Source organism: Caretta caretta, chromosome 5 (assembly GCF_965140235.1).
Source record: "Caretta caretta isolate rCarCar2 chromosome 5, rCarCar1.hap1, whole genome shotgun sequence".
In the NCBI taxonomy this organism is placed as follows: Eukaryota; Metazoa; Chordata; order Testudines; family Cheloniidae; genus Caretta; species Caretta caretta.
Genome location: NC_134210.1, coordinates 23,028,217 through 23,045,824, shown reverse-complemented (window position 1 = coordinate 23,045,824; position 17,608 = coordinate 23,028,217). Strand labels below are relative to the sequence as shown.

General features: G+C 45.0%; 1 long non-coding RNA gene across 1 annotated transcript in view; it reads left to right on the top strand.

The window, feature by feature from the left end:
• Window positions 1-400: 400 nt before the first annotated feature.
• The window catches only part of LOC125637329 (uncharacterized), a 37,865-nt gene continuing 20,657 nt past the window's right edge, over window positions 401-17,608 (top strand). The window contains exons 1-2 of the long non-coding RNA XR_012668380.1: window positions 401-473; window positions 780-903. This is a non-coding gene — a long non-coding RNA (uncharacterized LOC125637329). The remainder of the gene's footprint in view (window positions 474-779; window positions 904-17,608) is intronic.

Below are 17,608 nucleotides of genomic sequence, written 5' to 3'. Positions count from 1 at the left end.
GAACCGTCAGGAGCTCAGTTTTCCAGGCCCAAAGAAGAGCTCTATGTAAGCTCAAAAGCTTTTCTCTCACCAACAGAAGTTGGTCCAATAAAAGATATTACCTCACCCACCTTGTCTCTCTAGTAGCTAACTAAATCAGCCATTCCCAAATCTTAACTATATAACAAACTCAAATTACCTTTAAAGATATCTATTATCTAAATTTATCAGACTTTTATTGACTTTTGGATATCTATGGTTTCCTCACTTCTGATATATTTATACCATGCAGATTCTTTGGTATATACATAGCAAATTGCACTCAAACTCGATAAGCTGAAAAACAAAACTTGCAGATCCTTCAAAATAGACATTTAGTTTGCCTCTATTGTAGATCTTTGTGGCTGGCAGAAGGCCATGTGTGGGTTGTGGGAAGCTTAACCCAGGGGCAGAAAGCAGGCTGTTTTCCCTTAATTGGGAGCACTTTGTGGCAGGTTAGTGATATTGTTAATCCTCCAGTGGGCAAGTAGTGTTAATTATAGAAAAGAGAAAATGGGAGGAAAAAAAATCATTTATTTTAATTGTATGCTTTGAATGCTGTTTGTTTTAGCCAAACTGTTTTAGTTCAATTGTTGCAACTAATATAATCCACCAACTTTTATTTAAATGTGATAATGGGGAAAGAGTCACTTATTTTGCTATTCTCAGTTTTATATTTTTCTTGTAATGGGGCTTTTAAAAAATGTATATACTAACTAAGGGGCTGGTTAATTGGTTAGCTAACTGAGTGATTTCAGCAGAGGAGGAGGAAGAGTCTCCATGGATTCCAGCTGAAAACTTCTAGAAGCAAGTGGTGAGAAGATGCTGCTTTTGCCTCAGCAGATTGTATAGATTTGGTGATCAAAGACTGTAACTGAGACCCAGGTGAACTCAATGAGTTTCTTCTCACTCTTCTTGTGGGGACTAACCTGTTTAGTTTGTTTGTTTTTCTCTATATATAACTGAAGATAATGTATGTTGCTTATAAAATAGCTGTTATCTTGTAAACATTATTTGTTTTTATCATATTATATGACATTGGTACTTAATTCTTAAATTAATGCTTTTAGTTCTTTTGAGACTTGAATGTGGGGAGGTTGACTCTGAGCAATCCTTGCTGAAAATCCTTAAAGACTGAATTCTGGGTCTCCAGGTGCTTTTCTATGGGAGTTAGGTTTTTAGGCACCGGAGAAGGGCAATTAAGTAATCTCTAGCCTGTCCACAGGCTACATTAGCACACTTTGAAGATGATGGGTGCTTAAGAAATCTTAAAAACTCTTGTCCTTGATAAACATTCCCCCCCCCCCAGCTGGATTAAAATTCTCGTGTGGGTGCAGAACACTTATTCTCCCACCCCCTAAGGAAAGCAGATAGGCACAAGCTTACTGTTCTACTGGCTCACTTCTAACCCTATCTGAAATGGCTGGTGTTAGAGAGGTCAGAACTGTTTTAATCCTGACAAATGTTGATACTAGAGCCAAATATAAAGTATACTAAGTAGTGAGCTATCTAATATGCTATGCTGATGGAAGGACCCACAACCCTGTATAAAACACAGGCATGACTAGAACTCCCTGGTGTGTCATGTTAACTGTCAGATTAATGTCATCCTTTTCCTGGGGCTCAAAGCATGGGTTGATCAGTCAATCAGAGAAGCATGAAATTACCCAAATGTGACAGACAAACATGCTTCAGTGGGAGTGATTGCTGAAGGTGTACATCTGTGAGGCTTTAAAAATGCTATCACCCTTCTGTGATGTTATATCCCATATTCTTTATGGAAATATGCTAATGATGGATATGGCATAACTAAGATATATTTTATGCAAGATGTGTCTTGTAAGGTATCATTGGAAAGGTTATAATTTACTGAATGTGATTATCCTATTTGTATGCATGTATCTTTTCTGTATCTAAAGTTAGGAATATTGACTATGTAACCATTACTAGTGTGTGTGTATTTAGGAGACACCCGCCAGACAAGAGGCCATGAGTCTTGATGGGCCATTAGGAAGAAACAATAAGACTTTGAAGATACTAATCTCTCTCCTTCTTGAGAGGTGTCCTGGGATGTAGCTGTGACACTACTAAGGCAGGTGGTCCTGTCACCTGATACTAAACACCATCCTGAACTTCTAGTAATTTTCCACTAAAAGGAGGGGGAGGTCAAGATTGGGAAACAAAAGATTCCCGCCTTATGTAAATCTTATTTAAGGCTGGGGAGTAAGGCAAACAGGACTCTTCTCCATTGCCTTCCTGCCCAAGAAGAAAGACTGATGAAAGTACCTGAAGAGACAAGGAACTGAGCAGTGGGAAAGGGAAGGGCTGAGTCCAGACTAAGACAAGAGTCTAGTCTGAAAAGAGAAATAACTGGAACTTTAAGCTACAGAAACTCTGCAACTTGCCTAAAACAACTTTTAGGGTGAAAAATTACTTCTTGAAACCAGTCTCTTTAAGATCTTAAGCTTAGTTTGTGTGTTTTGTTTTATTTGCTTGGTAATCTGCTTTGTTCTGTTTGCTATCCCTTATAATCACTTAATCTGCCTTTTTATAATTAATCAACTTGTTTTCTTTGTTATTGCACTAACTGGGTTTAATTTATAACAGGAGGGGGGCAAGAAGTTGTGCATATCTTCCTCCACCTTGAGGGAGGGGGTGAATTTATGAGCTTACATTGTATAGATTTCTCTACAGCTCACGACAGTTATTTTGGCTGTTCTTTCCAGAGGGAAGCTGCACTGGAGTGCTGGGCAATTTTCTAGGTGAGTCTTCTCATAGAGAGGTGTTTGGAGACTCTGTGTGGATCTACAGCTGGTGCGTCCCTACCTGTGAGTGTGCGCTGCTAGAGAGCCTAATTCAGCAAAACAGGGAGAGGGACCCCAGGCTAGCGGAGCAGGCAGAGTGATAGCATTTTTAAAGCCTCACAGATGTACACCTTCAGGCAGGCTCAGTGAAATCCTAGTACCTCAGGTGGCATACCAGAAGAGAGGTCCAACCTGTCACAAGTTCATCCTGCTTGTGTGTTCTACTTTTGGATTTCACAACCCTCTCATCTTAGAGGCTGAACTGAATGGAAGTGTGAATGATTCTCTGGATAACTCTGACCTAGATTCTATAGGCTAACCTCCTCCCCCCGCGCCCCCCCCCACATGTGCTCCCTAATGCAACATCAACGTAAGCCAGGGGTGGCCAACCTGAGCCAGAAGGAGCCAGAATTTACCAGTGTACATTGCCAAAGAGCCACAGTAATACGTCAGCAGCCCCCCATCAGCGCCCCCCTGCTCCCAGTACCTCCTATCCACTGGCAGCCCTACTGATCCTCCCCTTCCCTGCCCCCACTCCACCCCTTCCCCCTCCCTCCCCGCACCTCCCGATTTGCTGTTTTGTGGCATGAAGGAGGCTCTGCGGGGGGGGGGGGGGAGCGAGGGCACGGCCAGCTCAGGGGAGGGGGTGGAAAGGGGTGGAGTGGGGGCAGGGCCTGTGGCAGAGCTGGGGTTGAGCAGTGAGCACCCCCTGGCACATTGGAAAGTTGGCACCTGTAGCTTCAGCCCTGCAGTTGGTGCCTATACAAGGAGCCGCATATTAACTTCTGAAGAGCAACATGTGGCTCTGGAGCTACAGGTTGGCCACCCCTGACATAAGTCAATGAAGCTATTTGGTGTGGAGTGAAGGGACAATTGATCCTCTGTATCCGATCATCCATGGAATTTAGTTGTAAACAATACGTCTGATACGTTTGATTACAAGACTGGTGTACACATGCCTAGCTGAACTCTATTACTATGTAAAAGTAGCCCTTTTGGTCTGAGGATCTCAAAGCACTTGACAAAAGCTAAACCTCACAGCCCACTGGAGGGTAAATAAATGCTATCCCCATTTTAGATGTGTAAACTTAGGGGCACAGAAACGTACAATGACCCACCAAAGTCACACAGCAAGTCCGTGACAGAGCTGGGAAGAGAACTCAGGAGTCCTGACAGTCTCATGTACTATCCATGAGACTGGAAGAATGGCCATGGCATAGGATTGGTTCTCCGAAGATCTGGGTTCTCTTCCCAGTCTTCTGCCGTGGACTCCCTGTGGGCAAGTCTTAACCTCTCTGTGTCTCTGTTACCCTAAATTTATAGATGGGTAATTCTCTCCTAGAGGTGGCATGAGAATAAATTCACTTGTGGTGATGAACATCCAAGACAAAAATCCTATAAGCTTAGAGACAGCATTTCCTGATATGCATTACATAGACAAAGACAGACAAGGTGTTTGAATAATTTTAAAATGCATTGATCCAAGAAGACACAATTAGGCTACGCTGGTGCTGCTGAGAACCATCTCAGCAGCTTAAGGAGCATGTGCCCTGCGTGAAAGGAAAGGCATGTAGCTTGGGGAAGCAGCCAATTCAGGAAGCAACATAACTGTGTGTATATATGTCTACCCTGCACTTAGACACCTGTGGCTGGCTTGCTTGAGATGGAAAAACACAGAATGTCATTCCTACACCCTAAACCATCCTGCCCCCTCACACTTTTATCAAGAATCTTTGGTAAAAGGCCAAACAATGCGGGGGGGAACACTGATCTTCCACTTATTAAACGAATGAAAGTATCCCACAGAATTTTATTTATAATCATCATCATACTTTCCTTTTTATGTGAAGTATGGGAAGAATTGTGCTGCTAACCGTGCTATATGCTGAGGAGTCTGGACTCACTGGAATAGAGCAATTTCCTTTAGTTAGATGTCTACATACCAAACAGTTATACAACCGTAATGTCACTACTTTGTTTATCTGTGTTTTCTGGGGCTTTATCTCCCCCTAGTGGCATTAGTATGTGTGCGTGAAACGTGCGACGTCTTGTATCAATCTGAGTAGGGAAAACAAGTGGCATTTTTGTAACCCTAACAGTGGGAATCATATGGTTAAAAATTGGCTAGGTTGTTCCAGTCAATCATTGCTCTAGCGCAGGTATAGCTTCACCAATCTTTGCAACAGTGGGAAAGTTTGTGTGTAACGACAACCAGTGTTTTTAGTGCTGGTTTGTTCAGCCCTGCTCAGAGCACAAGGAGCATCAAAATGATCCACAGAAAAGAAAGGTCATCTCCCAGCCAACAAAAGCAAAGGGGGACAGAGATAAAATAGAAAATGAGTGTAACATACTTCTCCTTGATTGAATTTCCTCTGCCCCCTTAGTAATATCGCCCTAGCCTTCAGGAGACGCTAGTGAAAACAAACATACAGCATCTAAAAGTGGATTATTACAAAATTCATTCCGCATTTCATCCAGTGTGTGACCCTTAAATTATGGTGTTTCACTAGTTGTGCTCTTGTTACAGTTGAGTAGAAACTTCCATTATTTAGGAATATTTTTAAAGTCCCCATTGCCTGATCTGCTGCACAAAAATTAATAAATCCCTAATGAAAATACCTGTCAATTCTATTAGAATTCTTTAGCTTCCAGTGGTCTCTGTTGGCTTCAACTGGAGGAACCAGTGAACCCAGGAATCAGTTGCCTAATAGACCCACTGAATTATTTGAAAAGCTAGATGCCAACTAGAATAATCAGGAGTCAGTGGAAAATATTCAGGTGTTTGTTTTTTTTCCCCTAGGGTTGCCAAAGAACCCCCACCATTATTGCATGGTGGGAAAACATCTGATGCCAAGTATGTGCCCTGGATATTGCATCTCACTCCCATCCTACCTTGAGGTGCTTACAATTTCTTGAAAAATTCCTCTGACTTGAAAGTCTACGTGCCCCTTTGAAGCTCCAAAATGTAACTCTGTGTGTGTGTTGTGGTGGTGGTGGTGGGTGAACTTGGTAAAACCCCCTGTTGCCATGTTAAAATACAAACAAAGGAAAGGGGGAATTTGAGGCTACCCTTTTTTAATTAGGATGCTGAAGTTTAGGACCTAAATTGATGTTTAGGCATGTTAAAAAGGGGAATGATATTTTTTTCAGAACCTGAGCTTGAAAATTTTGGCTAGCAAGTATTGAGTGCAAAGAACCTGATCCAAAGCTGCTCAAAGTCAGTGGGAGTCTTGTCATTAACTTCAGTGGGGTTTGGATTTGGCTGATTATGGGTGACATTTTCAAAAGTATGCTGTGCTGGCCTGTGCACGTCTACTCCAACTGAAATCAATGGTAAAACTCTCACTGACTTCAGTGGGAGCGTTGGCCAATGCTGAAGGCTTTTGAAAATGCCACTCTAAGTATAGAGGGAGTGACTATAAAACAGCCACTCTCGGTATATGAGTAACACACAAACTCAACTTTATTGTGCAAAGAACGGAACTCTTTGCTATTTCCTTCCTGCACTCCTTTTAGTCTCGATTGTTTTAACAGGCAAGCATTATTTCAGTCTTTGGATATTCGTTTTTAATTTAAACTCGGATTAGATGCAGTAACAGGAAGGCTAATGTGCTCAGTTCAGCCAAGTTTTCATTCCCGAGATGGCTGTTGGTTAGCAAAAACATGACCCTGGAAAAGGACGGGTAGTTGCTCATGGCTGTGAAGCAGGAGCTTGGAAGGCTCAGCTCAGGAAAGAGCCCTGTAAATGTGGGAATGTTACAGATGCTCCTGGGTGATGAGATGTTTTACTTACTTCTGCGCTAGCTTTCCAGGGACCACCACTGATGGAGAAAATCTGAATGTGTCATCAACTTCACAGCAAGTTGATGGGCAGATTTTGTAATGGGGAAATCACTGGACTACACTAAAAAGGAAAGGGTGGGGGAAGGTCAGGAAGGTTGTCTGGAATTTCCTGAGTTTTGATTTTCAACAATGTCTTATTTTTTTGCTTGTGTTTTTCAAAGTTCCAGTATTGGGGAACTGTGTGTGTGTGCGCATGCATGGGACTACTGCCCTCTACTGGGTGAAATGTCTAACCTGTTCAAATTCATATTACCATCTAGTGGATGCAAACTATACACAATAATGCTGTCTTTTTTTTGGTTCACTGGTCAAACTGGAAAAAAAATTAATTGTTTTGGGTCAACCTGAAACAAACTCTGAATTTTTTGTCAAACTGAAAAAGTTTTTAAAAAATCCAAATTGAACAAAAGGTTTCATCTGTTTAATTTTTTAAAATAAAATTCAGGTAAAATTTGAAATGAAAACTCACGTTCAATTGCAAATGTCCAACATACAAAGTTTTTTGTATTTTTAAATTTTGTTTGACTGAAACAATTCAGTCAAGTCAACTGAACTCATGAACTATTTCAGTCAATCTGAATCTTCATTTTTTTTCACATGGGGGCGGGGGGAAAGCCAAAAACTTTCACCTAACTCTAACCCAGAGGTGGGCAAACTACGGCCCGCGGGCCACATCCAGCCCGCAGGACCCTCCTGCCCGTCCCCTGAGCTCCTGGCCCAGGAGGCTTGTCTCCGGCACCTCCCCAATGCTCTGCGTGGCCGGGCAGTGCAGTTGCAGAGCCACGGCCTGAGCCGGTGCTCTGGGCAGTGCAGCTGTAACACTGCCAGCCACCGGTGCTCCAGGGTAAGGGGACAAGGGGGCAGGGAGTAGGGGGGGTTGGATAGAGAGCAGGGGAGTTGGGGGAGATGGTCAGAGGGCAGGGGGTGTGGATAGGGGTCAGGACGGTCAGAGAGTGGGGAACAGGGGGGTTGGATGGGGCAGGAGTCCCAGGGGCCAAGTCAGAAATGAGAGGAGGGGTTGGATGGGGCGGCAGGGAGCAGTCAGGGGTGGAGGGTCCGGGGATGGTCAGGGCACAGGGAGCAGGGGGTGGTGGATGGGGCAGGAATCCCGGGGGAGCTGTCAGGGGACAGGGAATGGGGGGGGGGGGTTGGATGGGGCAGGAGTCCTAGGGGAGCCATCAGGGGGCAAGAAGTGGGGTGGGGGTCAGGTACAAGACAGGGGCCGGGCCACGCCTGGCTGTTTGGGGAGACACAGCCTCCCCTAACCGGCCCTCCGTGCAATTTTGGAAACCCGATGTGGCCCTCAGGCCAAAAAGTTTGCCCGCTCCTGCTCTAACGCATGGTTTATAAGCCATCTAATATGGAGCAGGCATTCCTAGATAATGGCACAATATCTGTTTAAATATGCACTTTGGTTGGTCAGTGCTAGGCCGATAGCTTGCCATGGGTTTGTTATATGATCCCCATCAGTCTGAAACCATTAACAGGGGTGTGAACATCAGTAAAGTTCAGAGTCCTATGTAAGGTGGCTTCATACAGGCAGGAAGCTTCAGTAGACTCCACTGGTTTTTCTTGCTGCTTATTGTTCATTCCTCAGGTGCTCCTTCACCAGCTGATAGTTTCATGTGGTGCCTATGTCTGCTTGGAGCATCCTGGGTAAGGTTGAGTGGGTGACAGCAACAGGGCAGAAGTATGAGTTTTACATGACTTTGTTTGTGTGGAGAGGCAATAAGGTGGTAGTTAAGTGGACATTGAGTTTAGCGTTACCGTGGTCACTTGGGGACTGAAAAGACCCAGACCTCTTCTTGGGAAGAGAGTAGCTTAAAGGTCTGAGCATCAGGTTTGAAATACCCAGATGCCTTACACCTGCAGAGTTGTTTTGTCCTGATAGATGCTGAATGCCATGCACTTTACTGTGTATTGCTGATTCAGAGGAGGTCTTAAAAATCATAGAATTATAGAAATATAGGGCTGGAAGGGACCTCAAAGTCATCAAATCCAGCCTCCTACACTAAAGCAGGATCAAGTAATCCTAGACTATCCCTGATAGGTGTTTGTCCAACCTGTTCTTAAAAACCTGCAATCATGGGGATTCTACAACACCCCTTGGAAGCCTTTCCAGAACTTAACAACCCTTCTAGTTAGAAAGCTTTTCCTAATATCTAATCTAAATCTCCCTTGACACAGATTAAGCCAATTACTTGTCCTTCCTTCAATGGATTTGGAGAACAATTAATCACAGCCTTCTTTGTAACAGCCCTTAGCATATTTGAAGATTGTTATCTGGTCCCCACAAAGTCTTCTTTTCTCAAGACTAAACATGCCCGGGGTTTTAATCTTTCCTTGTAGATTAGGTTTTCTAAACCTTTGATAATTTTTGTTGCTCTCCTCTGTACTGTCTTCAGTTTGTCCACGTCTTCATTAAAGTGTGGCACCTGTAATTCGACACAGTACTCCAGATGAAGCCTCCTGTACCAAGCATCAGGGGACAATTACCTTCCTTGACTTACATACGACATTCCTGTTAATACAGCCCAGAATATTAGCCTTTTTTGCAACGGTATCATATTGTTTACTCATATTCAATTTGTGATCCACTGTAACCCCAAGATCCCTTTTAGCACTAGCCGCTAATCTCCATTTTGTAGTTCTGCATTTGATTTTTTTTCTCCCTCAGTGAAATACTTTGCACTTATCTTTACTGAATTTCCTATAGTTGAGTTCAGACCAATTCTCCAATTTGTCAAGGTCTTGTTGAATTTTAATCCTGCCCTCCAAAGTGCTTGGTGTCATACTCTCTACTTCATTATCCAAGTCCTCAATGAGAAGATTGAATACTTCCAGAACCAGGACTGACCCCTGTAGGTCCTCCACTGGATATGCCCTCCCAGCTTGACAGTGAACCATTAATAACTACTCTTTGAGTATAGTCTTTCAACCAGTTGTGCACCCACCTCACAGTAATTTAATCTAAACTGCATTTTCCTAGTTTTTTCTATGAGAATGCCATGTGGGACTGTGTCAAACACCTTACTAAAATTGAGATACATCATGTTTACAGCTTCTCCCTCACCCATCCACTAGGCCAGTAACTCTTTCAAAGAAAGAAATTAGTTTGGTTTGGCAAGATTTGTTCTGGAGAAATCCGTGCTGGTTATTCCTTATAATTTTATTATGCTCTAGGTGCTTATAAATTGATTGTTTAATAATTTGTTCCAATATGTTTTCAGGTATAGAAGTTAGGCTGACTAGTCTATACTTCCTAGTGTCCTCTTTGTTTCCCTTTCTAAAGATACATACTATGTTTTTTTCCAGTCCTCTGGGACCTTGTCTGTCCTCCATGAGTTCTCTAAGATAACTGTTAGCAGTTCTCAGGTTCCTTCAGCTAGTTCCTTAAGTACCCTAGGATAGTGGTTTTCAAACTTTTTTTCTGGCAACCCAGTTGAAGAAAATTGTTGATGCCCATGATGCAACGGAGCTGGGGATGAGGGGTTTGGGGTGTGGGAGGGGCTCAGGGCCAGGGCAGAGGGTTGGGGTGCGGAGGTGAGGGCTGCAGGGTGGGGTAGGGAATGAGGGGTTCAGGGTGTGGGAGGGGGGTCTGGGCTGGGGCAGAGGTGCAGGATGGGGTCAGGGCTCTGGGCTGGGGGTGTAGGCTCTGGGGTGGGGCCAGGGATGAGGGGTTTCGGGGGAGCTCATGGCTGGGGCAGGGGATTGGGGCATGGGGTTGGGGCGCGAGGTTACCTCGGGTGGCTCCCGGTCAGGGGTGCAGTGGGGATGCAAAGGCAGGCTTCCTGCCTGTCCTGGCACTGCGAACCGTGCTGTGCCCTGGAAGCGGCCAGCAGCACGTCCAGCTCCTAGGCGGAGATGCGCAAGCCAGTAGGAGTGCGGAGCTGGTGCTCGGGGTGGGAGCAACACGCGGAGCCCCGTGGCCCCAGCCTAGGAGCCAGACCTGCTGCTGGTTGCTTCCGGGGTGCGGCACGGTGTCAGAACAGGTAGGGACTAGTCTGCGTTAGCCAGGCAGCACCGCCGATGGGACTTTTAATGGCCCAGGTGGAGGTGCTGACCACAGCCACCGCAACCCAGTGCCTTACATTCCACGACCCAGTACTGGGTCGCGACCCGCAGTTTGAAAACCAGGATGAATTTCATCAGGCTCTGCTGAATTGAATACATCTAAATTATCAAATAATCTTTAACCTGATCTTTCCCTATTGTGGCTTGCATTCCTTCCTCCTTCTTGTTAGTATGAATTGTGCTGGGTATCTGGTCATCATTAGCCTTTTAAAGTGAAGACTGAAGCAAAATAGGCATTAAACACCTCAGCTTTCTTGATGTCCTCAGTTATTAGCTCTCCTTCCCTACTAAGTAGAGGACCTATGCTTCTTTCCTTTGTCTTTCTCTTGCTCCTAATGTATTTAAAGAACCTCTTCTTATTGCTTTTTGTGTCCCTTGCTACGGGTGGCTCATTTTGTGCCGTACACTTTCTGATTTTTTTGTCCCTACATGCCTGTGCTATTCATTTGTACTCCTCCTTAGCAATGCATCCATGTTTCCACTTTCTGGGGTTGTTAAAGTCTGCTTTTTAGAAGTGCATTGTCCTTATTCTGCTGCTCTTGCCCCTTCCTTTCCTTACAATCATGAAATCCATCATTTCATTATCACTTTAACCCAAATGACCTCCAACTTTCAGATTCACTACCAATTCCTCCTTGTTGGTCAGAATCAAGTTTAAATAGCCATCTCCCTGGTTGCTTCCTCCACCTTCTGAAACAAAAAGTTGTTTTGTCTGCGCTGTGTGGTCACTGGATACGAAGCTCGTTCCACAAGATTAGGAGTTTGCTGTGGTGCCTTTAGCCAAACAAATTAACCACAGCTGGCTGTTACGCTGTGCACTAAGTCCCTGCTAGACACCTGGTTGTTGCCCTCCATCCCATGGATGGCTGCTTTTATGGTTCTCTGTGTGCTTTATATTGCTTATTATGCACCTTGAGATTAGACCACTGTGCTTTATAAAAAATAAAATATCATTATTAGTCACAGGGTCATTTAGAGGTCAAGTGGAAACCATGAAGATTGCCCAGCCGTGCTTGCCTTCCGACAACTGACTTCAACAGTGCACATTTTAATTAAAGTGACCTCCATTCTAATTTTCAGAATCCCAGAGCATGATTGAGAGGGTACATGTGAATGCATCCCTTGAATAGGTGGCTGTTAAGCTGTCTAGCACTATGAAGGTCAAGGCCAGCTGTCATAATCCAGGGAGACCCGAGTCAATTTACAATCTCATTTCCTAACTTTTTACCTCTAGAATAGCAACTGTGTGCTCTTGAATCACTCCCCTCTATTTACACCTCTCACCTAATTGCGTATTATCTTTTATTTAGTACAGTTTCTCTTTTATCCTCTAAAGGGATTCAGTCCTGGTATCAGAGAAATACACAAACATGCTTTACTAGGACAGGTGACCGAAAGGTTAACATGCTTAATAGGGGGTGATTTCTATTCAATATATACCTTCTTCACTGAAACTTAATTGGATTAGAACTGATACAGGAGCATATCTTTCCTTTATCCCTGCCTACGAAAGCATCATTTTGCTCGTGTCCCTGATCCATCAAGTAGTAAGCTGGTGTAAATCAAGTCAATAGGTTACACCTGTTTGCTGAGGACTGGGCTCAGTGTATCGCCACAGTCTGTTATGCTAAGCAAATACTTTAAAAACCTATATTGTGGTTTGTGTGTGTGTGTGTGTCTGTGTAAGGCAAGGGTGTAAACCAAACATGCCTGTGTTAAGAGCCCCTTTCCAATAAAAGCATAACTGAAATCTTAAGAGGAGATTTTATTTTAAGCATATGCAAATTTTGTTTTCCGCTGTCTGTAGTTGTTGTGTTTCTTACTTCCTCGCCTCAGACCTTACTCATCAAACCTTGGTTCCTTACTAGTCACACAACACGTTCCAGCTGACCAGGCTATCTCCTCATCCTTTCTAAAAAGGCTGGATTTATGTCTGCCTTTCAGTGTGCAATTTCTTTGGCTTTGATTAGCTCCATGTCTGTAGGCCAGATAGAAAGGGTTCAAAGGGATGTTATGTTTATGTACATTGGAGGGTTAAAATGACTACATTCTTTGAGTTATGTTACTAAACACTTCATTGGACCTGGAATGCATGGAAGGGGAGGGAGGGGGAATTTGTGATTGCAAACTGGCTATCTTATCTTTAATTTTATTCATTTTGAAAAGGCATTGCACAGGTGATGGAGTTGCTGAGTGAGTGAGTGGCTCCACACCTCAGGGACTTGTGCATCCCAGTTTACTCAGGCTGAAAGACTGCAAATGAAATGAGGAGAGTTAAGCTAGACAAAGCTTTGCTCTCAGAGTGTTGGGTTACAGGTAAGGTTAGCTCCTGGCAGCCACAGCACTCAGTAATGTGGGCCCCCTGACAGTCTGGGAGCTGAAAGCTTTGTGTTATGTATGAAACCAAAAGATGGTGCTCTTAGAATGCTGGTGGGGGGTGGGAAACAGCGATTCCAACCTCCACTATATTCTACAGCATTGGGTGTCAGCAAATATCTTAATTCTCTCCTTGTTCCATGGCTGTTTCTTTTCTTTTTTCAAGTGTGTTTTTCATGCTTGTGGAAAATGGTAGCTTATCTGATAACTGGGATTGGTGGCAGAGTCCAGCAAAGCAATGGAAGTCCTGCCACCATAGGTGCCGGAACTAGAAGTGCTGGGAATGCTGCCCCACTCCCTGGCTTGAAGTAGTTTCCATCATATACAAGGTTAACAATTTGTTTCAGTGGCTCTCAGCACCCCCACTATACAAATTGTCCCAGCACCCCTGGCTATCCCCTCAGGGAGGGAGAGGCCACAAGCCCCAGAAACCAACAAATCCTGGGGTGGCGGGAGACACCAAAACACAACCAGGGATGAGGGGTACAGATCACTGGGTCAAAATAAGGGATCCAGAAGGGGGCACCAAGTGGAGAATCCCAGACAATGCCCAGTGCTTTGGCAGCCTGTTTCATTCCTGGGGTGGTGGGCAGAGCCACCTGGACAAAAGCTCAGGTCCCAGTCTAGGGAGGGGCCACAGAGTTTAGCAAAAAACTGGTCACTTGGGAGAAGGAGAATTAAACAGGAATGGGCCTGTGGGTCAGAGGTATAAAACCAGGGAACTGGAGAGGGACACCAAGCAGAGAGCCCCGCTGCTCCGCCAGAATGACCGCTCTGGAGTCTGAAATCTTGTTTTATCCACAGATCAGGTACACTGCCGGCAGCAGCAATGCAAAATTCCCCACACTGGCCTGCAGTTTGTCTCAAGCCTGATCTAGAGGAAACACCCCTTGGAGTAGAGACTGTCCCCTTGGCCTCTACCGAGACTATTGAAAAAGCATGTGGTGGAGGTTGGACTGAGATAATCAAGTCTTTGCTGCTCAGCATCCTATGCTAATTTTCATGACTTTTGGTTGCTGCCAATATGGGCTGGACAAGAACTGATGACCTAGAGGTGAAGGGCTTTGTATCCAATTACCGGTTCCCTGAGACCCTCTCCCACTCCATTATAAAGGCTCTAGTCTAACTTTTTATATTTCCAGGAGTATCTTTAATTATGTTGCCCACCAAGACAGGTGCCTAGTGTGTGCAGCAGTCTACTCTGTTGAGATTGGGAATGGGTAGATACCCAAATGGGACTTGGGCAAACACCTCAAATGAGGGATTTAAATGTGGGTGTGGGGAATTCTCTTTATATAACTTGCGGTGACTGCTAATTTCATCCTGTGATCAAGGATGATCCGAGGTGGCAATAGGAGGCACCAAGGTGGAAGGGACACCCACACTGCTGCAGCTAACCTTATCTGAGAAACTGCAATCAGCTGTTGGGGCACTAAAGGTTCTGACATGGGTCCTGCCTGCAGCTTATACATTACATGGAGTTTTGCCACAAGAAGACCACCTCGTCCATTGGCTGCTGCATGGGAACTGATAAAGTTCTTGGCACAAAAATTGGGGGAGTAATATGTAATGAATACAGGTCACTGGTTCAGATTTGATTTCGATCTCTCGGTAAACTGGGCGCAAGCAAACAGTATGTGTTTTATACAGCTAAATGTAAATGTGTGCATCTAGGAACAAAGATTATAGGCCATACTTACAGGATAGGGGACTCTGCCCTGGGAAGCAGTGACTCTGAAAAAGATGTGGGTGTCATGGTGGATCATGACACCCAGATCTTTTTCAGCTCCCAGTACGGTGCTGTGGCCAAAAGGGTTAATGTGATCCTGGGATGCATAAACAGGGGAATCCCAAGTGGGATTAGAGAGGTTATTTTACCTCTGTATTTGGCACTGCTGCTGGAACACTTTGTCCAGCTCTGGGGCCACAATTCAAGAAGGGTGTTGATAAATTGGAGAGGGTTCACAAAGAGAAGGTTAAGGGGTGACTTGATGACAGTCTAGAAGTGTCTACATAGGGAACAGATATTTAATAGTTGGCTCTTCAGTCTAGCAGAGAAAGGTGTAATGTGATCCAATGGCTGGAAGTTAAAGCTACAGAAGTTCAAACTGGAACTAAGGCATACATTTTTGACTGTGAGGGTGTGAGAGAGCAGAGGGAGTGAGGGAAATGCCTGCAGGAGACCTGGAGCAGGCTTGCTAAATGAGCTAACCAGAGAAACCTGGTGTGCGGAGGGAACCATAAGCAGCTGGTTCCCTGTAAGAGAGCTGAAGCAGTTATTTGAGGCAGCTGACTCTGGGGAGTGAACTCTGAGCAGGACAGCTTCAAAGCCACAGGCACATCACCCCCAAAGAACTCCTACAAAAGGACTAGAGGAAGGAACCCTCCTGCTCACCCCGGCTGTGAGGGATGAACCATGCCTTGGGACAGACAGCCTTTGGCATGGTGAGTTTTACATTTTAATTATTGTCAGGGGCCCCTATAAAACCAAGCTTGGTGATTGGACAAACAAGTGTTTGGGGTCTCTGTAAAAGGGCCTGGAAGAGGGAGAATAAAGGGAAGAGCAGAGGCACTTGGCTACACGAGGGCACACAGGGGCAGCCCACTCATCCACAGAGGGTAATTAACCATTGGAACAACTGACCAAGGGTTGTGGGGGATTCTTCATCACTGACGATTTTTAAATCGAGGTGGGATGTTTTGTTAAAAGCTAGGCTCTAGGAATTACGGTGGAGAAGTTCCATGGCCTGTGTTACACAGGAGGTCAAGCTAGATGATCACCATGGTCCCTTCTGGCCTTGGAATCTATAAATCTATAAAGTGAATAGTCTGGAACAAGGCTCCGAACAAACATTCTGCATGCTTGTTGCAGTTCCTGGTATTACCAAATGATATATTTGCCAAAGGAATCAGATACGTTACTTAAGAACTGATTCAGCTGAGTGAAATATCACCCTTCTAATGCTGGCCAGGTCAGAGTGATAGCCTGCAGAAGCGTAAGTCTCACAAGATACAGTTGAATACCAGCATTACGGACTGACCGGTCAACCAGACACCAAGTGAAACTGGAAGTAACCAATCAGGCAGCTACAGAGGACACCCCCCACTCCAAAGCATTTACTGTACTGTGCCTGTATTACATCTTAAAGGTAGGAACATCTGGGCTGCCTGTCCCCATCCCCACATGTGGGGCAGCCACTTACAGCAAGACACTGGGGCTGGGGCAGAGCAGGAGCAGCACTGGTCTGCACCACTTTCACCCTCCCCTCTGCCGGGAGGGGGACACACTGTGTGTACACACACACACCCACACCCCTCCCCTTCTTTGCCAGGACAAGCTTGCAGACTCATGTTGGGGCTGAGTAGGGAGCTCAGCCGCTTCTGAAGCTTGGCGTGGAGCGTCATCTGCGGATCTGGAGCCCAAACTGTGCTTTGTTCAAGTTACAAACACTTCAGAGTTACGGACAACTCTCGGGGTGATCGTAACTCTGAGGTTCTACTGTAAAGCTGCTTTGGGGGTTGCTTTAACTTCTTCCCTGATCTCTCCAAAGGTCAATCCATTTTGGATATGAAGATATCTGTAGCTTTCTCGGATAAGAGAGTTCTTCTTTTTTCTGTTCCCCCATTTTAGATGTTTGCATCTCTTTCATATCCCTGGTGACTTTCCAAAGGTGCAAGAACAGTTCTGTGGGCTAGACGCTGCCCTGATGAGCAAGGGAGCCACCAGGACTGGGAGAAGGACATGCTTACATCACTCAGTGAAGTTACAGGACTATTCACAAATAACCTAACTAATGTCAAAAGAGGGCTGTTGTTGCAAACTACAGGGTTACATTTTCAGTTCATGTGGGAAATAATTGTGCTGTGCTGTTGTTGGTGCAGAAGTGGCCACATTTCATTGGGTGGAACACTTCCCAGGGATCCCCAGGCTTTTGAGGAACTTTGGTCCCACCTGCTGTAGCATGAGGAAGCATCGTCTGTGCCTACTGAGCATCAGCTCCTTGGCTCCCCTAGCCATGAGCAACACAAGCCTACGCAGGCTCTGCTGTCCCTCTGCAGGTTAGCGTCAACACCCAGGCCCTCCAAGAATCCCCCGGCGCATCCAGCCCCTGTTTGACAGTCACGGATTCGCTGCTCTTACAACTAACTAACTCTTACTTAACTAACAAGATAATTTCCTGTCTAATGAAGTTTAGCTCATCAAAGTCTTTGCAGCATTTTCCAGCCAGGCTCGCTGTGACTCTCCTTTCATAAGACCATGGGCATCTCCTTTAATAGGACCCTCCTTTCATAAGATTATGCTGGCAGTTGGTCTCCTTGATGAAGGTGTCTCCCCATAACCCAAGTCACACTCCAACGATCCATTGGCTTTACTTGTAAACAGGATCCTGCCCCCCCCCCCGTCATTTTTTTCCCCTGTATGCTCCTTTCTTGTTGTTTTCACAATATCTTGATTAGTATTCGGCTCAGACTGTAGACAGGCTTCCATTGTG